This window comes from Grampus griseus (assembly GCF_964374135.1).
Source record: "Grampus griseus genome assembly, chromosome: 1".
Classification (NCBI taxonomy): Eukaryota; Metazoa; Chordata; class Mammalia; order Artiodactyla; family Delphinidae; genus Grampus; species Grampus griseus.
Genome location: NC_139017.1, coordinates 83,791,764 through 83,814,082, shown reverse-complemented (window position 1 = coordinate 83,814,082; position 22,319 = coordinate 83,791,764).

The window sequence follows — 22,319 nt, the reverse complement described above, 5'->3', positions numbered from 1 at the left end:
ATGATGATTATCAAGTTTGGATTCCAAATACTGAGAGGCATATATGCTTTACTGTGACAACTTTTAGAAAAGGTTTTGAAGTAGATGAAGAAAAGACAGAAGATATGTTGAGAAACAGATGTTGTATGACTAAAGTACCCAGCTGTGTGCTAACAAAATGAATCTCATGCCTATTAGTTAACAATTCTTTGGCAGTCAGAGGCATATGTAAAGGCAGTAAATGCAGCATGGGGAAATAAAAAAGGTTAAAAACATTTTCTAAGCTTAAAATGTTGGCAGTGTCTAGTCTACCATCTGTATTGCTGAAGAGTTGATTTTGTTGTGGGTAAGTCATACCAAGGTCACTTCTAAAAAAAAAAAATTGGTTAACCCATTAGTCTTCATTTTCAGATGTTAGCGTTACGTGTCTTAGGACTTGAATTAGTGAGAAAATATTATTTCAGTAAAATAAATTCCATTTGATGTATATAAATCTAAATGCTTTTAGGTTAGCACTTTGTTATGAAACAGATTTTTTTTTCAGTTCTTGTTTGAATTCTTTCTCATCAAATCTATTAATTATTTAAAAGTTTTCTATTGAAATGCTTCTTTGCCCAATTTAGATATATGACCATTTAACTACATAGTATAGTGTTATTGATCCTTACCATCATGGTCTTCTCTGAGAAGAGCCAGAGCTTTCTCATCCTACAAGTCTTTCTTCTTTGATTGAGTAGATGGTAAACTCTTTAGGGTGGCCTATTTAGGCTAAAGGTTCACTCTTAGGTACTTAAAATGATATTCCATTCCATTTTCCCTTATAGGACCCCAAATTAAGAATTGTATACCCGTAGAGTATTTCTGTATAGTACATCAGCTCTTTGTAATTAGTTTCTTTTGGTTCAGGAATTATCTTCCTCAGTACTCAGAGATGTTGCCGACCACACATGGGATTTTCTTAGAGGTATAATGAAATACCTTAGCACTTTACAGAAATCAAGGTCAATATAATTTGTCTGAAAATAAAAATGAAAAATATAATTAAACATTATTAATGTGTGGGTCTGATTAAATTAAGCTGCATAAAATTGATAAGATTTGGTATTCATATTCCTATATTAATAGTCTGCAATAAATTGAAAACATACTTCTACTTTGATTTAAAAACTAAAGGAAGATAGAAGTTCTTATAATCCTACGGATCAGGAAAGAGATTCTTTCACTAGAGTAGTCAAGTTTCTTTATATATAACTTAATTTTAAACTGAAACCTAGGATCCAAGGGCCTTGGCATCCCACATAATTTATAACATTGTTCTGGTTATCATGTCTGCAAAAATTTTTGCTCATTGGCTGGTCTTATTTTTGCTTATATCGCTCTGGTTTTGATTAGAGTGGAAAATATTTTATGCATATAATGTAACTTATGCCTCATTTGGTACTGAGAATCTTTTTTTTGGTTGAGCACCAATCTGGCAGTACCATATGAAGCTTAGGTAGGAAGTGGACAGAGAGGGAGGGCTGTATACAGTGAAAAGAGTGAATGATAAAAAGGAAAAGGAAAGAGTTAGAGGAAAGTTGTAGTCATTATTGGCATTTAGAGACTTACTACAGGGCCCTCTAGATACTCCATTAATTCATACAGTATCTTTGTGAACTGGGGTCTTACAAAGGACAATAGAAAGGAAGCTTCTTATAACTGTTACTGTCTCTGTAATTATATTTCTCAAAATAAAGGAAACAAATGTTAATTGAATTTCTGTAACATTTTAGGAAATATATTTACTTGATTAAAAACATAATTTAAAAATTATCATTAAAGGTAAATTTTCATACTTAAAATCTATCATGTCATCAGTAAAAGAGGCAACCCTAGCACGTGGAAGGCATTTGAGTTTTTATAAAATTCTGTAGTTGTTCATTTTTTTTAAGCAAGAGGTTTAATAATATTTGTTGAAAACCTTCATTATAACCATCACCACTAGATTATGTTCAATCTTCTCAATTTTTTTTTTTTTTTTTTTTTTGCGGTATGCGGGCCTCTCACTGTTGTGGCCTCTCCCGTTGCGGAGCACAGGCTCCGGACGCGCAGGCTCAGCAGCCATGGCTCACGGGCCCAGCCACTCCGTGGCATGTGGGATCTTCCTGGACCAGGGCTCGAACCCGTGTCCCCTGCATTGGCAGGCAGATTCTCAACCACTGTGCCACAAGGGAAGCCCAATCTTCTCAATTTTTACCCCAGTCATTTCAAATTTTCCATTATCTTAAGAATGGGGGTAGAAGGAAATTTTATATAAGAACTCAGTTTTGTTAAGCAGAGGAAGACTATGAATAGCACTTGACTTATTAGTGAGCTCATACTGTGTATGTCAGTGGGTAGTGTGAGTTTTGAGATGTTCCTTCATTCTGTGGGTCTTAGTTTCCTCATCTAGAAAGTAAAGGGCATGATATAATATAGATGAGTTCTAAACTGTGTATTTAAGAGACAGTAAATTTATTATTCAATTCAAATCCTGTAGTGTGGTATTCAAGGCCTTTCATAGCTAGAAATCTTTAGTTATATTTTATTTAATTTACTTTCACAAATCCTACTGTAGTATTCACCATTCTCCAGACTTATAAATCCTGTCTGTTGGCTCCTAGCTAATCTCCACCCTTATTCCCATTTACAGTTCTTCCTGTATTTTCTTTCATGGTCAGTGGGATCACTGTTTACCTTGTCATCCTATGTAATAGGCACTGTGCTAAGTGCTTTACATGCATTCTTTTCTAATTCTGTCCTCATGACAACCATATGATATGTAGGCACTATTGTTATCTCCATTCTGCAGAGGAAATAGAAACCTATAGTGATCAAGTCATTGCCCAACATACACAGCTAGAATGAGACAGAGCCAAATCTTTAACCCAGGAGTGTGTTTTCAAAGCCTATGCAAACCTTAACCTCTAGGTGGTATTGCTTCCTCTATATGCAGTCCTCCAAGTCCTACTGATTTTACCACGTAAATAAGACTTGAGAGTCTTTCTTCATCTGCCCTTCCCGCCATTACTTTAGGCTCTTTGTCATTCTTATCTAGACTATAGTGTTAATCTCCTAGTCTAACTCAGTAGATGGTTCAGATCATTTAATAGTTTCCCTGTTACCTGTAGGTTAAACTGTAAGATCCTCAACATTTATAATCCATCCCCACATTCTATTACCTGCCCACTTCCATCTTGTATTACATTATAAATCCCTTGAGTGTGGGGACTAGTATCTTTGTATTCCTTATAATATTGTGAACATAATAACTGCTCAGCCAATAGTTGCTGACTTAATGAATGAAGTAGGCAGGCTCTTGGCTTGGCAATTAAGTATACTTTTCTAGAATTAAAATGAATTACTCTGTAGTAGGAATAAGCAAATTATTTTATTTTAGTATATTAATAATTTACACATTATTATTTTATGGTAGTAATGTCATACATTCCTCCAATAATATTGATTGGAATTAAGATGATTTTAAGCTATTACATGGAGTTGTTCTGAGTTCCTGTAGAATTGTCTTTTTTTTTTTTCCCCCCAGAAGGGAATTAATAGAATTGAGACATAAGCAAGAGCAGAAATACTAGGTTTTGGACATCCGTTGTGGTACAAAATAAAAAATTAGCAGTCATTGACTCCTTGTTAGAAATTTGACTCCTAGTCAAAGATTTATAGACTTTACCTTGTGTAAATAAGTCTGTAGTCATAATCATTTATGATGCTCAGAATATACCAATGATTCATGAGCCACTCTAAGGGAATCGTGTAACTGGTATAAATCCATACTTGGTTTTGTTTTAATTTGCAACTTTTCTTCTTAGAGTCTTTTTTAATCTAAAGTTTTGATGGGTACATTGAAACATGGTAAAAATTATTGACAGTTGTGACATTTTTAACAAAAATGTTTACATCATAAAAACAAGTTTCTTAGACTTGTTAGAAGGGTAAGATTTCATGACAGATGAAATATTTAAGATATGCTTCATTTAATAGATCAGTAAGTTTCACTAGCTACATATTTTGTGCTAATTCATTTATTCTTTTTTTAAATTGAGGTATAGTTCACATACAGTAAAATTTACTGTTTTGTAGTATACAGTTCAGTGGCTTTTAGTATATTTATGAAGTTGTCCAACTATCACCAATCTGTAATTACAGAACATTTTTTATCACCCCAAAAGAAATCCATGCTTGTTAGCAGTCACTTCCTTTTCTTCTCCACCTAGCCCCTGGCAACCACTAATCTACTTTCTGTCTCTATGGGTTTACCTATTCTGGAGATTTCATATGGATTTATACAATATGTGGCATTTTGTGTCTGGGCTTCTTTCATTTAGCATGTTTTCAAGGTTCATACATGCTGTTCAATTTCATTCCTTTTTATAGCAGAATAATATTCCATTGTGTGAATATACCACATTCTGTTCATCCATTCATCAATTGATGGACCTTTGAACTGTTTCCACTTTTTGACTATTTTGAATAATGCTGTTATGAACATTTGTATACAAATTTTTATGTGAATATATGTTTCCCACCTCTTGGGTATATACTTAGCAGCAGAATTGCTAAGTAATATGTAACTCTACGTTTAATCATTTGAGAAACTGCCAGTTTTCCAAAGTGGCTACATCTTACATACCCACCAGCAGTGTATGAGGAGTCAAAATTCTTCACATTCTCACCAACACTTGTTATTATTTGTCTTTTTGATTATAGCCATTCTAGTGGGTGAGAAATGAGCTCTAAGATAAGTGAGTTTCCTTGTAAATTAGATGAAGGAAATAATTATTTTCCAGTTTACAGAAAAGTAACTAAACTTTAATTTTTCCTTCTATAAATGTTATTAAATAATTAAACCTACTATTAATTACTTACACTAGCTCTAGATACACCAAATTATGTACTCTAAAAAAATTACACGTGTAAATGTTTCATAAGTGTTTCTGGTACTCCATCACCTATATAAGTTTGGGAACTACTACTTTTATATATTTAAGGCATAGTACATAAGCTCATAGAACGTTGCTTTTTCTTTTATTGTTCATGTTGATTATGAAAGAACAATTCTCTAGTCAGTATGTTCACATTGATTCTAATAGGATTAGAAGTGTAATTTAAATAATATTTTAAGCCTTTCCTTTCAAATATGTGCAAATGGTGCATTTTAGTAGGATCACATAAGTGGGTAGTGGAAGTTTAAATGACAAAAAATGAAAACAAGCTATAATAGGAATATGTCTTGTGCTAGTTTTGATAGTGTTCACTATATTTTAAGTAGACAGATACTTATAAAGAAGTAGCACATAATGCTCTGAATCATTTTCTTCAGTTCGGTTTGCTTAGAGCCAAGAAGCTTCTTTCAAGGCAGTAGTACGTGGAGAAGGCTATTAGAGTCTCTTGAATGGTTCTCAATGCTGAAAGTCATACCCGGGTTTTTTGTTGATTTTTTTTCTATATGAGCATATACAGCTAATTTGACCAATTTTTCAAATATTTCTTGAGGATGTATATAAGCGTAGGGGTAAGTTTTAGTATTAGAATAGGCCTTCCCTTGGGACTTCGCTGGTGGCACAGTGGTTAAGAATCCACCTGCCAATGCAGGGGACACAGGTTTGATCCCTGGTCTGGGAAGATTCCCACATGCCACGGAGCATCTAAGCCGTGCACCACAGCTACTGAGCCTGCACTCTAGAGCCCATGAGCCACAACTACTGAGCCCGCGTGCCACAACTGCTGAAGCCCACGTGCCTAGAGCCCGTGCTCCACAACAAGAGAAGCCACCGCAGTGAGAAGCTCATGCACCACAACGAAGAGTAGCCCCCACTTGCCACAACTAGGGAAAGCCCGTGCGCAGCAACAAAGACCGAACGCAGCCAAAATAAATAAATAAATAAAATAAAGATAGGCCTTCCCTTGTGAGTAGAGTAACATGATTACTCTGGTAAAGAACCTTTCTTTACCTGAGCTACTGCTTGGGAGTTGAAGTAACTGGGAGATCTCAACCTATTCTCCTTTAACATTACTTATCGCCAGTATTCCTCAAGCTGTAAGAGCTAATTGCCAGATATTCTTCTATATAATGAGTAGGAAGAGTTGTGTTTGTTGATAATCTGCATATGGTAATACATCTGTATTTTTTCCTCATCTGTTGGTAGGGATGATGTCTTGCAAACTAATATCCTAGCCCTTTGGCTCCTGTGACATGCCTGCTCAGAGTAATAGTGACGTTTCTTCATATGGGCAACCCTAGTTTCTTTTAAAGTAATAATTTATGGTATTATGACCCAAATGCATGTTTTAATGTTACACTAGTTGCTTAAAAGAAAAAAACATTTTGCAATATCAGTTGGCAATAATATGATATACTAGATGGTAAAGTATCAGTGCTGATGACATAGATCCTTAGGTAGGCTGAACAAAATGGATCAAAGGGGTGATCATAATTGATGATGAGAGTGACATCACAGTGGCACCATGGGTAATGCATGAGTCCTGCATTCCCTTGTTCGGTCTTATTTTGGGTCAGGAAATAAATCCTTTGTAAATGTTGTCTTACATTTGGAGGGTGTGTGCAGGCTTCAATTCTGAAGTCATATAATGTTAAGATAATTCATCTAGCAGATTTTGGGGGCTGTATCTTTATTTTTCATCATTGTAACATTTTGGGGTTATAATTTCTAAACAATTGGAAAGGATATCCATCCAGAATAACCTGGAAACTCTGGGTAAAGTATCTGCAAATATATTATTTTTTTCAATCAATTCAGTTAATATCTACATTCAACTTGCTGAATTTTTTTCAACACTTCAAAATTATTTAGCATCTTTATTCTCTTCCTAAACAATACAAGTCTATTAATATACTTTAACTACTCATTGTGCACCCCCATGTACAAATCATTATTAGAATATTAACTTAAAAAAAACACTAACAAACATAGACTGTAGTTTTACAATCTATCAACACCTGTGTTTACCACTGTTTCCCTGTGGGTTCACTTTTCTTCTTCCTGTATTATATCTTTAATACTTCATTCAGTGAGGATCTACAAACCCCTTGTATCTTTGTATGTCTGAAATATCTTTATTTTGCTGTGACTATTGAAGGATAGTTTATCTGGGTATGAAGCTGTACATTGACAGTTTTCCTTCTTCCTTTGAAAATTTGTCTTTTCTCATCTGTTTTTATTGGTGGAGAGTCCATGATCAACCCACTTGTCATTCTTTTGTAAAAATCCATCTTTTCTCTCTAGGAACTTCTTTCACTTTGTATTCTGCAATTTTACAATAAAGTATGTAGGGATGGGTTTATTTTTATTCATGCTGTTTGGTACTTATAGTGTCTTTTCAGTCTCAGGGCTCATCTTTCCTCGCTGAATTTTTTTTAAAAGAAGAATGCATCTGCATAAGTGAAATTGGTCTAACATTTGTGTTAGGGGAGGCAATTGTTCTTAAGTTTTGTTATCAGGATTATGTCAGTCTATAGAATGAGCTGATAAACTTTCTATAAGGATTATGTGTTATTTTAGGCTTTAACCTCTGAAAGTGATCTCATGTTAAATGACTCTGAGAGTATATAGATAATTGACTGTTTTTTCCAGTCTCTGGCTTCAGGTCTCTTCAGATAGTCTTCATGTTTTTTGAATGATTTTTGATAATTTATGTTCTTCTAGAAAATAGTCACATCTCTGTAGATTTTTAAATTTTAGAATTTTGTACACAGTATTACATTTTTAAAAAATTATTTTTTTCCACATATGCAATTATGTTACTTTTTCATTTATGATGCTCCATAAGCCTCACTTTTTGATACCAAGTGTTCCTAAAAGTGTTACAATGAAGATCACTGCAGGAACAATGTTATACCTGAGATTTGTGTCCCTCATAAAGAAATAGACATCAATTAAGGAGGGTTTTTCTGAGGTGGAGGTGGGCAGTACAGTCTCTCAGGTATATTCCTTTGGGGAAATACAGCATGAACAGAAGAAAATAATCCCAAATATTAATAGTTTTCTCTGTATGATAGGATTGTGAGTGGGTTTTATTCTCTAGCATTTTCTTCTCGATTTTTGTACATTTTCTACAGAGAAGATAAGCATATAGTAGAGATAAACCTCATCTGAAATGCCATGGCAGTGTGTCTGTATGTACACATTAGGTTTTTTCTTTCTGCCCATCACCTGCCATCCCCAGTTCCCCAACCGGCTGAGCAAAAATGAGAATGGATGGATAATAAAGGTTTCTTCATGATTACCTCCTTAGCTCTCAACAGCGATTATAAAGTATTCCATTTCACAGAAATAGCCAATTACAGACATACTGAAATGACCACTGTTTTGCTTTGGAGGGATAGTCTCTGTTTATAGAGAGCAGAGAGATCACAGTGTCTTCCTTTCCTGAACAGTAGAAGTGTAAACTGTTGATCCGTCTTTTTCCTGTGAAGGGAGGACCTTGCTTATTTCTTCTAACTTCCCCTTCCAGGAAGGGGAAGGAATGAGAGAGAGAGCAAGGTGAATGGAGTATATTTAGCACTAACTGCGGTAATGTTCCTATCCTGGAGTTCTAGTATAATTTTTAGGAAGTCAAGGTATATAGCCATAAGGGTATTCAATTTGGGAATTAAGATGCAGTGAAGTCATTTGGCATTAATTCATTTTTGGAGTTTTGAGACAATTGACTACCTCATTGCAGAACTTTTAATCTGAAATCTGTTGTGAAGACTGATGACCTCTCTAAAAGATCTCTCTGTAACTATTCCATTAGGACATCAGATTTAGCCAAGTATTGATGCGTTAATTCTGTTGGATTAGTTTCTATGCATACACGTACACACACACTGAAATCTCATTGTTCCACGAACATTTTATTTTTAATTATTTAACCTCTTTTTATATACTATTAAGGAAAATTATGATGGAAATGCAATACTGTGAGTTTGCATGGACAACAAAGGTGTTCTCTTTTTTTTTAATCTTTAAGAGTATGTCAAAGCCTTTTGTAGTGACTTATGATTCAGGGCAGTCTCTTAGAAGCAACTACTTTAATATTTTATAGTGACAAAAGGAGAGTCACAAACACAGTAGTTGTGTTGTATATTTTTTTCCTCTGTTGATTTGAGTAGGATTAAACAACCTCTAGGGCGAACCATCTATTTAGCAAAAAGTAAGGAGGTTAAAGTAAGATGAGGGAGAAACAAGAAAAATAGGACAAAAGAAAAACCCAAGATTGGAAAGATTCAATGAAGAAATCTTACTCAAGGACATGAAGGGGTTTTCTTCCTCACTAACCCCAAAGATTATGGCCAAAATTCTTACTTTGATTATTCATTATCAAGCAAGTGAAAGCGGAATCAACAGATGGTTGGCAAATTGATACATTCTGCCTTGCATGCACAGTCAGGACCTTATAAGTAGGCAATTGCATGTTATAAATTATAAGTATATAAGCATAAGTATAGGTGTGCGTTACAGGTTTCTTACAGGTAGGCAACCCAGCCTTGCTTGAATATTACCTGGTGCTCTCCTATGTTTATAGGATATGAGTGGAGCCAACAGTTGATTGATGAATTGAAAATGCTAAAGTAGGGAATTACCAATTGATATATATATATATCCTATAAGCATTTTGTTTTTAATTTAAAGCATATATTATACATTAATTTAAAATCTTTTGAAGTAAAGTCCAGCTTTTTTCATTGAGTATGGGTCTACTGACTGGAGACTGCTGTCATCTTTCTTCCACATATAACCTAGAATGCCTATCTACTATTTCCAATTCCAAGTTCCATAAAGTAGAATAAGAACTTAGACATCTGCATATCAAACGTGTATGGAATCCCACTTGATTTTTTATTTTTATAATTCCTCTTTTTGTAATTTTTTAGAGACTTACCTCTCCAAAGATTTCAAAGTTTTCTCAAAACATTTATGTTAGTTTTCATAGAAACACCTTTTTTTGTATTCACATCTCACAATATTTAATTAAATATCATGTAATCACAACTGTCATAAAAGGGATAAGAATGAATACAGCATAATATTTTAAGTTGGGAAAACAGAATGTGACAGTATATTGCTAATGGAATAGTCTATTTGACTCAAGCATTTAGCTTGTTGTGGGCAACTGTGTGTTTTAAGAAGAAATGTAGAGCTAACCAATAAATACAGTGGAGACCATCCCACTTGAGAAGTGTCTTCTGTGTATGATTTTGTGTGTGTGTGTGTATTTTGGCCACACACTGTGTGGCATATGGGATCTTAGTTCCCTGACCAGGGATTGAACCGACGTCCCCTGCATTGGAAGCGCACAGTCTTAACCACTGGACCACCAGGGAAGTCCTATATTCTGTAGGGACAGTTAGCTGTGATAGGTCCATATGGTTAAGACCTTTAACAACAATCTTTGATGAGGAGAGTTGTTAAGGAGCTAAATATACACGTGTTAAGAAGACAAGAGAGCAGCAGGCAGTCTGATTTCAGAGTTCATACTTAATCGCTGTGCTGTCTACAGCATCCCCTTCTGTCCAGGATACATCAAGTAGACAAGAAAGAAATGATGCATAGAAAATAATATAATAATTTTGACTTATTCTCTATGTTAAATGAACTAAAAAAAGAGTTTACCATCTTTTCAAATATCTCTGGAAGAATCACTAAAACTGATCTTCTCTTAGGATAGCAGTATGTTACCGAACAGAAATTATGCAAACCACTTATGCAGACAAAATCCAAATAGAATTATGAATTAATAACAACACTTTTTAAAAACCCACTTGGTTGATAATTGTTATTTGGGAGGAATATTTTGCTTATTTTAGATTAGGTATCAGAGTCTTCTTCCTTGTCGGGGTGGTTTAGCCCAGGCTTTATTTAGCCTGTCCAGTTCCTGAAGAGAAGGGAGGATAACTACCTTTTACCCAGAGGCAAGAGTTTAGCTCTGGAGTCAAACTAACAAGTAATGTCCAGCCCACACATTTTTATTTTACTTAGTAGCTGTGAGACTATGGGCAAGTTGTGTAACCTTTCTTGTCTCAGTTACATCTTATAAAATAGGAATTAGTGTCTGTCACACAATTTCTGTGAGGATTAAATAAATTAATTCATGTGAAGTTCTTTGAACAGTGCCTGATATAAAGAAGTGCTCAATAAATGATAGCTGCTATTATCCTTATCATCACTGAAAAAGAAGAATAATGAGGTTGTTGTTGAAAATGTGCCCAGAGAGATGACCTTCAGATATGCAGTATTGGTGATTAAGTACAGAAATAGACAAGAAGTAGGAGAACTAGGGAAGGCATGAGTGAAGAATTAAGGTGTGTCTAGGATAGTTGTCATAGTTTGACCAACATTCCCTCATTCCCCAGCCCCTGGGCAGGGTACTTTTTGAAAAATCCCAATAAATACAGAAACCTGTAGCCAATCTAATTGAGAAAGAAAAGAAGAGGGAAATTGTTTTTAAAACAGAAAAGGAATGGCATAATTTGGGAAGAAAATCACAGAAGAAAATAGCATTACCAAATACATATGTTTTGTAAAATAATAATTTAAACAGTATAATACTAAAGAATAGACAAATACAACTGAATAAGCCTAGAAACAGATTTCATTGTATGTAAGAAATTAATGCATGCTTTAAAAAAGAAACTTAAAAATCAGGCAGTTAGCTTCGTAAAACAGAATATATATGAAAGGCCAATAAGCATATGAAAAGCTGATCAATATCATTAATCATCAGGTGAATGCAAATTAAAACTACAATTAGATACTACCTCCATACACTCATTAGAATGGCTAAAGAGCCTGGTAATGCCAAGTGATGACAAGGATGTAGAACTCTTCATAAATTATGGTGGAAATGTAAAATGTTACAACTGCTTTGGAAAACTGTTCAGTAGTTTCTTTTAAAAAGTCAGACATACACCTAACAGTACAGTCCATCTATTCCATTCCTAGTTATTTACCCAAGAGAAATGAAAATATATGCTTACTCAAAGACTGGTCCACAAATATGCATATCAGCTTTACCCACATCAACCCCTATTACTAAGATATGTTTTTTGCTCTCAACACTTGTGATACCAAATGTAGGTTTTCCACATCAAGCAATTCTCTAATTCTCCGTGGACACCAGATGAGTATCCCACAGTTTAATTCAATTCTGACACTATTTAAAGTTAGCGCAGACCCCCAGGTTAAGGGTTCAGTCTCACAAAACTGCCCCCTACTTCAGATGCCACATGTAGTGGGTCCCCAGGTTACCCACACATCTGTCCAACTTGGCTGCAAATTGGGGTTGTTGACCCCCTCCTCAGGTTAGATAATTTGCTATATAATGGCTTACAAAGCTCAGGGAAACACTTTACTATTACTGGTTTATTATAAAGGCTATTTTAATGAAAGAAATGAACAGCCAGATGAAGAGGTACATATGGCAAAATCTGGAAAGGACCCAAGTGTAGGAGCTTCTGACCCCAGGGAGTTTGGGTTCTTTACCAACCCAGAAGCTCTCCAGACCCTGTCATTTAGGGGTTTTGTGAAGGTTCCATTTTGTAAGCATGACTGATTATATCATTGGCTGTTGGTGATTGCACTCAGCCTCTAGCCACTAAAGGTAAGGGCTGGGGCTGAAAGTTCCATGGTTGGTCACATGCTTGGTTCCTCTGACAACCAGCCCCCATCCTATAGCTGCCAAGGGACCCATGACAGTCATCTCATTAACATAAACTCAAGTGTGGTTGAAAGGGGCTTATGACTAACAAAAGATGGGCCTCTCACCCTTGTCAGTCAGGAAATTCCAAGGGTTTTAGGAGGTCTCTGCAGAACCGGGAGTTACACACACACACACACACACACACACACACACACACACACACACACACACACACACACACACACACACACACATGCACACGTGCACACACACACACGAACAGAAATGTCCATATATTTTTAAAAATTAAGATATAATTGACATATAACATTGTATTAGTTTCAGGTGTACAACATAATGATTTGGTATTTGTATATATTGTAAAATGATCACAATAAGTCTAATTAACATCTATCACCACACATAGAATTTTTTTTCTTGTAATGAGAACTTGTAAAATTTATTCTTTTAGCAATACAGTATTTTATAACTGCAAGTTTGTGTTTTTGACCCCCTTCCCCCATTTTGCCCACCGCTACACCCCATCTCTGGCAATCACCAGTCTGTTCTCAGTATCTGTGATGTTAATGTGATCTGTGATCTCGATGTTTGGTTTTGTTTATATTCTGCATATACGTGAGATCATACAGTATTTGTCTTTCTCTGTCTGACTTATTTTACTTAACGTAATGCCCTCAAAGTCCATTCCTATTGTCACAAATGACAAGGTTCCCTTCTTTTTTATGGCTGAATAATATTCCTCTGTGTGTGTGTATATATATATATATATATATATACACACACACACCACATTTTCTTTATCCATTCATCCCTTGATGGACACTTAGGTTGCTTCCATGTCTTGAAAATATGTATTTCTTATACCACAGTATCACAGCCCCAAACTGAAAACAACCCAAATGTCCATCAACAGGTAAATGGATTACAAAATGTGGTCTGTCTCTATAGGGGATATACCACTACTCAGTAATAAAAGGGAATGATCCACTGATAACATGCAACAGTATAAATAAATCTCAAAATCATTATGTTGAATGAAAGATGGAAGACATTAAAAACTTAATATAATAAGATTCCATTTATGTAAAATTTTAAGAACTGCAAGCTAATCTATAGTGAAAGAGAGAGTAGATCAATGCTTGCCTGGGGGCTGAAAAGGAATGTGAGAAATCTTTTGGGGGTCAAGGAAATGATCTGCATCCTGATTGTGGCAGTAGTTTCATAGGTATATACATCTGTCAAAACTCTTTGAATTATACACTTCAAATGTATGCAGTTTATTATGTATCTATGTTTGTATTGTACATATATGTTATACTATATGTATGTTTGTTTATATGTTTCTCTCATCTACTACATTCAGCTTTTCAGAACATCTTGTTGGCTGTGCTTTCAGAAAGTATCCAGAACTCAATGACTTCTTGTTATATCCACTGCCACACTACTAGTCTAAGCTACCATGATCTTTTGTTTAGACAGTTGTTCTAGACTTTTAACTAGTCATGCGATGCTGCACCTGGCTTCAGTTTCTCAGGTTCTAGAGTCATCCTGTTAAGTCAGAGGTCAAATCACGTCACTATCCTGCTTAATACCTTGTATGATGTACATCTTATTTAGAGTAAGTCTATCCTACTGGAGTCCTTACAATGGCCTCTAAGAACTTACATGATCTGGCTTCCTAATACCTCTCTGACCTCATCTCCTGCTGTTCTCTGCCTCATGCATTCCAACTGCATTACCTTCCTTGCCTTTCCTTGAACATTCTGGGCATGCCCTTACTTCAGGGTCTTTCACCTTGCTGTTACCTTCCCTGTGATATTCTCCGCCCCCCCCCCCCCCGCCCACATCTACGTGGCCTATCTCCTTCACATCTTTACTTACATGTTACATTCCCTGACTACTGTTTTTAAGTCACTGCCAGCTTTGAACCTCCTCCACATCTCCCTTTCCTGCCTTATTTTCTCCGTAGCACTTAACTACCGCTAACATACTATGTTTTAGTTACTACCTATTTCTTTTGTTTATTGTCTTCCTCTATCTCCTCTCTCATAGGTAAGTTCTATGAGGTCAGAGAATTTTGTGCATCCTCCCACCCCAGCTATTTTCACATGGTAGATGCTCAGTATATATTTGTGTAATGAATGAAAAGCTTTCACTTGTTCTCCATGTAAATCAAGCTGAAAATCAAACTCACTGAATAGATGAAGACAGGGATAAGCTTCTGAAACAGGTTATTGTAATACTTCTGTTCCTTGCTTTGTCCAGTAGATGTTCTTCATCTAAATATGGAACTTAAAGAAATTGATAAATTAGAGAATTCATTTGATATGTAGTACTTGCTGTTTCCTTGTTTGTAAAAGGAGGTAGATAGACTGAATGATCTCTAGAGTTACTTTTTCTTTTCAAAGTCTGTGACTCTTTTAAATGGAACTCTTGTGGTTTCAGGATGCTGAGAAACTCTTCTTTTGATTCTCTTTATAGATAGGGATATGAATGCCTTTATTTACTTCAGTCCTTATTCCTTTTTAAAAATCCCTGTAGCTCTGGAACCCAGAGTTTGGCAAGGAAGAGGTTAATACTAGAAAAAGGGTGGCAATTCATGGGACCAGAGTTCATCTTAACAGCTGGTTTGGGAGGAGAAAAAAACAGTTTCAAATTACTAAGAATGGCCAGAATGTAATCCGAGTAGGAATCTGGACATACATTTCTTTTGTCCACTAATTGAGGTATTTAATGGGGGTTATGCCCCAGAAATTGGTTTCAAGTTATGAATGTAAGTCAGGAGAGAAAGTAGAATTTGGTATACTATATTTTATAGATAACAATGGCTTTGTCCTATAAATAGGTGGATTAAAAAAATTTTAATGGCATTTGAAAAAAAGATGCAGAATATACAACTCTTCTTCCTTTGGGCTGTATCTTAAAAAGAAAATTGTGCTTAAAAGAAAGTGTTCTTTTACTGAAAAGTGAGTAAAAGAAAAAATATGGTAAGATGTTTTCATTATCTAAAAATGCAGTTCTTTTTATGGTTTTAAATTTCAAGGTAGTATTGAAAGTTGGTTTACAACTGTTAGGTTTTACCTCTGCTTGCTTTTTTTTTTTTTAACACCTTTATTGGAGTATAATTGCTTTACAATAGTGTGTTAGTTTCTCCTTTATAAAAAAGTGAATCAGCTATACATATACATATATCCCCATATCTCCTCCCTCTTGCGTCTCTCTTCCACGCTCCCTATCCCACCCCCCTAGGTGGACACAAAGCACCGAGCTGATCTCCCTGTGCTATGTGGCTGCTTCCCTCTAGCTATCTATTTTACCTTTGGTAGTGTATATATGTCCATGCCACTCTCTCACTTCGTCCCAGCTTACCCTTCTCCCTCCCCATGTCCTCAAGTCCATTCTCTACGTCTGCATCTTTATTCCTGTCCTGCCCCTAGGTCCTTCAGAACCTTTATTTATTTACTTTTTTAGATTCCATATATATGTGTTAGCATATGGTATTTGTTTTTCTCTTTCTGACTCATTTCACTCTGTATGACAGACTCGAGATCCATCCACCTCACTACAAATAACTCAATTTCATTTCTTTCTATGGCTGAGTAATATTCCATTGTATATATGTGCCACATCTTCTTTATCTGTTCATCTGTCAGTGGACACTTAGCCTGCTTCCATGACCTGGCTATTGTAAATAGAGCTACAATGAACATTGTGGTACATGACTCTTTTTGAATTATGGTTTTCTCAGGGTATATGCCCAGTAGTGGGATTGCTGGGTCATACAGTAGTTCTATTTTAAGTTTTTTAAGGAACCTCCATACTGTTCTCCATAGTGGCTGTATCAATTTACAGTCCCACCAACAGTGCAAGTGGGTTCCCTTTTCTCCACACCCTCTCCAGTATTTATTGTTTGTAGATTTTCTGATGATGCCCATTCTAACTGGTGTGAGGTGATACCTCATTGTAGTTTTGATTTGCATTTTTCTAATAATCAGTGATGTTGAGCAGCTTTTCATGTGCTTCTTGGCCATCTGTATGTCTTCTTTGGAGAAATGTCTATTTAGGTCTTCTGCCTATTTTTGGATTGGGTTGTTTGTTTTTTGAATATTGAGCTGCATGAGCTGCTTGGAAATTTTGGAGATTAAATCCTTTCTCAGTTGCTTCATTTGCAAATATTTTCTCCCATTCTGAGAGAATTCTTTTCATTCTTTTCATCTTGTTTATGGTTTCCTTTGCTGTGCAAAAGCTTTTAAGTTCATTAAGTCCCATTTGTTTATTTTTGTTTTTATTTCCATTTCTCTAGGAGGTGGATCCAAAAGGATCTTGCTGTGTTTTATGTCATAGAGTGTTCTGCCTATATTTTCCTCTAAGTTTTGTAGTGTCAGGCCTTACATTTAGGTCTTTAATCCATATTGAGTTTATTTTTGTGTATGGTGTTAGGGAGTGTTCTAATTTCATTCTTTTACATGCAGCTGTCCAGTTTTCCCAGCATCACTTATTGAAAAGGCTGTCTTTGCTCCACTTTATATTCTTGCCTCCTGTATCAAAATTAAGGTGACCATATGTGCATGGGTTTATCTCTGGGCTTTCTATCCTGTTCCATTGATCTATATTTCTGTTTTTGAGCCAGTACCATACTGTCTTGATTACTGCAGCTTTGTAGTATAGTCTGAAGCCCGGGAGTCTGATTCCTCCAGCTCCGTTTTTCCTTCTCAAGATTGCTTTGGCTATTCGGGATCTTTTGTGTTTCCATACAAATTGTGAAATTTTTTGTTCTAAGTCTGTGAAAAATGCCATTGGTAGTTTGATAGGGATTGCATTGAATCTGTAGATTGCTTTGGGTAGTATACTCATTTTCACAATATTGATTCTTCCAATCCAGGAACATGGTGTATCTCTCCATCTGTTTGTATCATCTTTAATTTCTTTCATCAATGTCTTATAATTTTCTGCATACAGGTCTTTTGTCTCCTTAGGTAGGTTTATTCCTAGATATTTTATTCTTTTTGTTGCAATGGTAAATGGGAGTGTTTCCTTAATTTCTCTTTCAGATTTTTCATCATTAGTGTATAGGAATGCAGGAGATTTCTGTGCATTAATTTTGTATCCTGCTACTTTACCAAATTCATTGATTAGCTCTAGTAGTTTTCTGGTAGCATCTTTAGGATTCTCTATATATAGTATCATGTCATCTGCAGACAACGACAGCTTTACTTCTTCTCTTCCGATTTGGATTCCTTTTATTTCTTTTTCTTCCCTGATTGCTGTGGCTAAAACTTCCAAAACTGTGTTGAATAATAGTGGTGAGAGGGCTTCCCTGGTGGCGCAGTGGTTGAGAATCTGCCTGCTAGCACAGGGGACATGGGTTCGAGCCCTGGTCTGGGAGGATCCCACATGCCGCGGAGTGGCTGGGCCCGTGAGCCACAACTACTGAGCCTGCGCATCTGGAGCCTGTGCTCTGCAACAAGAGAGGTCATTATAGTGAGAGGCCCGTGCACTGCAATGAAGAGTGGCCCCCGCTTGCCACAACTAGAGACAGCTGTTGCACAGAAACGAAGACCCAACACAGCAAAAATAAATTAATTAATTAATAAATTCCTACCCCCAACATCTTCTTAAAAAAAAAAAAAGCCCACAGTCATCTTGATAATACTGTATGGGACCTCTGATTCTTTCATTCTTTAAAAAAATAATAGTGGTGAGAGTGGACATCCTTGTCTTGTTCCTGATCTTAGAGGAAATGCTTTCAGTTTTCACCATTGAGAATGATGTTTGCTGTGCGTTGGTCATATATAACCTTTTATATGTTGTGGTAAGTTCCCTCTATGCCTACATTCTGGAGGTTTGTTTTTTTTTTTTTTATCATAAATGGGTGTTGAATTTTGTCAAAAGCTTTTTCTGCATCTATTGGAATGATCATATGGTTCTTCTCCTTCAATTTGTTAATATGGTTTATCACATCGATTTGCGTATATTGAAGAATCCTTGCATTCCTGGGATAAACCCAACTTGTTCATGGTGTATGATCCTTTTAATGTGCTGTTGGATTCTGTTTGTTAGTATTTTGTTGAGGATTTTTGTATCTATGTTCATCAGTGAGGTTGGCCTGTAGTTTTCTTTTTTTTGTGACATCTTTGTCTGGTTTTGGTATCAGGGTGATGGTGGCCTCATAGAATGTGTTTGGGAGTGTTCCTCCCTCTGCTATATTTTGGAAGAGTTTGAGGAGGATAGGTGTTAGCTGTTCTCTAAATGTTTGATAGAATTTGTCTGTGAAGCCATCTGGTCCTGTGCTTTTGTTTGTTGGAAGATTTTTAATCACAGTCTCAATTTCAGTGCTTGTGATTGGTCTGTTTATATTTTCTATTTCTTCCTGGTTCAGTCTCGGAAGGTTGTGCATTTCTAAGAGTTTGTCCATTTCTTCCAGTTTGTCCATTTTATTGGCATATAGCTGCTTGTAGTAATCTCTCATGATCCTTTGTATTTCTGCAGCGTCAGTTGTTACTTCTCCGTTTTCATTTCTAATTCTATTGATTTGAGTCTTCTCCCTTTTTTTTTTTTGATGAGTCTGGCTAATGGTTTATCAATTTTGTTTATCTTCTCAAAGAACCATCTTTTAGTTTTATTGACCTTTGCTATTGTTTTCTTCATTTCTTTTTCATTTATTTCTGATCTGACCTTTATTATTTCTTTCCTTCTGCCAACTTTGGAGTTTTTTGTTCTTCTTTCTCTGATTGCTTTAGGTTCAAGGTTAGGTTGTTTATTTTAGATGTTTCTTGTTTCTTGAGGTAGGATTGTATTGCTATAAACTTCCCTCTTAGAACTGCTTTTGTTACATCCCCATAGGTTTTGGGTTGTCGTGTTTTCATTGTCATTTGTTTCTAGGTATTTTTTGATTTCCTCAGTGATCTCTTGGTTATTTAGTAGTGTATTGTTTAGCTTCCACGTGTTTGTATTTTTTACAGATTTATTCCTGTAATTGATATCTAGTCTCATAGCACTGTGGTCGGAAAAGATACTTGATATGATTTCAATTTTCTTAAATTTACCAAGGCTTGATTTGTGACCGAAGATGTGATCTATACTGGAGAATGTTCCATGAGCACTTGAGAAAAAAGTGTATCCTTTTTTTTTTGGATAGGATGTCCTATAAGTATCAGTTAAGTTCATGTTGTTTAATGTATCGCTTAAAGCTTGTGTTTCTTTATGTATTTTCATTTTGGATGATCTGTCCATTGGTGAAAGTGGGGTGTTAAATTCCCCTACTATGTTTGTGTTACTGTTGATTTTCCCCTTTTATGGCTGTTAGCATTTGCCTTATGTATTGAGGTGCTCCTAATTTGGGTGCATAAATATTTACAATTGTCATATCTTCTTCTTGGATTGATCCCTTGATCCTTATGTAGTGTCCTTCTTTGTCTCTTGTAATAGTCTTTATTTTAAAGTCTATTTTGTCTGATATGAGAATTGCTACTCCAGCTTTCTTTTGATTTCCATTTGCATGGAATATCTTTTTCCATCCCCTCACTTTCAGTCTGTATGTGTCCCTAGGTCTGAAGTTGGTTTCATGTAGACAGCATATATACGGGTCTTGTTTTTGTGTTTTTTGTATCCATTCATCCAGTCTATGTCTTTTGGGTGGAGCATTTAATCCATTTACAGTTAAGGTAGTTATCGATATGTATGTTCCTATGACCATTTTCTTAATTGTTTGGGTTTGTTATTGTAGGTCTTTTCTTTCTCTAGTGTTTCCTGCCTGGAGAGGTTCCTTTAGCATTTGTTGTAGAGCTGGTTTGGTGGTGCTGAATTCTCTTAGCTTTTGCTTGTCTGTAAAGGTTTTAATTTCTGCATCGAATCTGGATGAGATCCTTGCTGGGTAGAGTAATCTTGGTTGTTGGTTTTTCCTTTTCATTCCTTTAAATATGTCCTGCCACTCCCTTCTGGCTTGCAGAGTTTCTGCTGAAACATCAGCTGTTACCCTTATGGGGATTCCCTTGTATGTTAATTGTTGCTTTTCCCTTGTTGCTTTTAATATTTTTTCTTTGTATTTAATTTTTGATAGTTTGATTAATATGTGTCTTGGCGTGTTTCTCCTTGGATTATCCTGTATTGCACTCTCTGCACTTCCTGGATTTGATTGACTCTTTCCTTACCCGTATTAGGGAAGTTTTCAACTATAATCTCTTCAAATAGTTTCTCAGTCCCTTTTTTTCTCTTCTTCTGGGACCCCTATAATTCGAATGTTGGTGCATTTAATGTTGTCCCAGAGGTGTCTGAGATTGTTCTCAATTCTTTTCATTCTTTTTTGTTTATTGTACTCTGTGGTAGTTTTTTCCACTATTTTATCTTCCAGGTCACTTATGCATTCTTCTGCTTTAGTTATTCTGCTATTGGTTCCTTCTAGAGAATTTTTAATTTCATTTATTGTGGTGTTCATCATTGTTTGCTTGCTCTTTAGTTCTTCTAATTCTCCTTGTTAAACGTTTCTTGTATTTTCTCCATTGTATTTCCGAGATTTTGGATCATCTTTACTATCATTACTCTGAATTCTTTTTCAGACTGCCTATTTCCTCTTCAATTTTTTCATCTGGTGGGTTTTTACCTTGCTCCTTCTTCTGGTGTGTGTTTCTCTGTCTTCTCATTTTGCTTAGCTTACTGTGTTTGGGGTCTCCTTTTTGCAGGCTGCAGGTTAGTAGTTCCTGTTGTTTCTGGTGTCTGTTCCCAGTGGGTAAGGTTGGTTCAGTGGGTTGTGTAGGTTTGCTTGTGGAGGGGACTGTTGCCTGTGTTCTGGTGGATGAGGCGGATCTTGCCTTTCTGATGGGCAGGACCACATCTGGTGGTGTGTTTTGGGGTGTCTGTGACCTTATTATGATTTTAGGCAGCCTCTCTGCTAATGGGTGATGTTGTGTTCCTGTCTTGCTAGTTGTTTGGCATAGGGTGTCCAGCACTGGAGCTTGCTTGTTGTTGAGTGGAGATGGGTCTTAGCATTGAGATGGAGATCTCTGGGAAAGCTTTTGCCATTTGATCTTACGTGGAGCTGGGAGGTCTCTCGTGGATCAATGTCCTGAAGTCAGCTCTCCCACCTCAGAGGCACAGGCCTGACACCTGGACAGAGCACCAGGACCCTGTCAGCTGCTCGGCTGTTTCACAATTAAGGGGCTTAATCTCTCAGGGTCATCCTGCTTCTGTGTCTTCCTCCTGCAGCATCCTCCAGAGCCAGGGCCTTGGCTGTTTCTGCAACAAGTGCATGGGCAATCTGACAAGAAGACCAGTCTTCACTTGGGGGGTGAGATGGGGGGCGAGCAGAGCCCTAGAAACTGTTCCCAAGCTCCTCTCGACCTTTTTTTTTTTTTTTAATCCAGGATACAGATTCCTCCCCTGTCAGCAAATCAACTGTCAAATTATTTTCCCTCTGCTTGCTTTTAAGGATGTAATAAATAGTTTCGTATGCTTATGCTTATATCCATTCTTGTTTCACTAATTTGGGGAAGCATGGAATGCTGGTGTTAATGATGGGTTTTAGTTAATGCATCACTTTTTGTGAATAGGCTTCATAGGATTTATATTGCTTTCCCATCAAGAGTTCAAAAGAACATTTAAATATTTTAGTATACTAATATAGTTTGATTGAAAACACCTAGATAGTT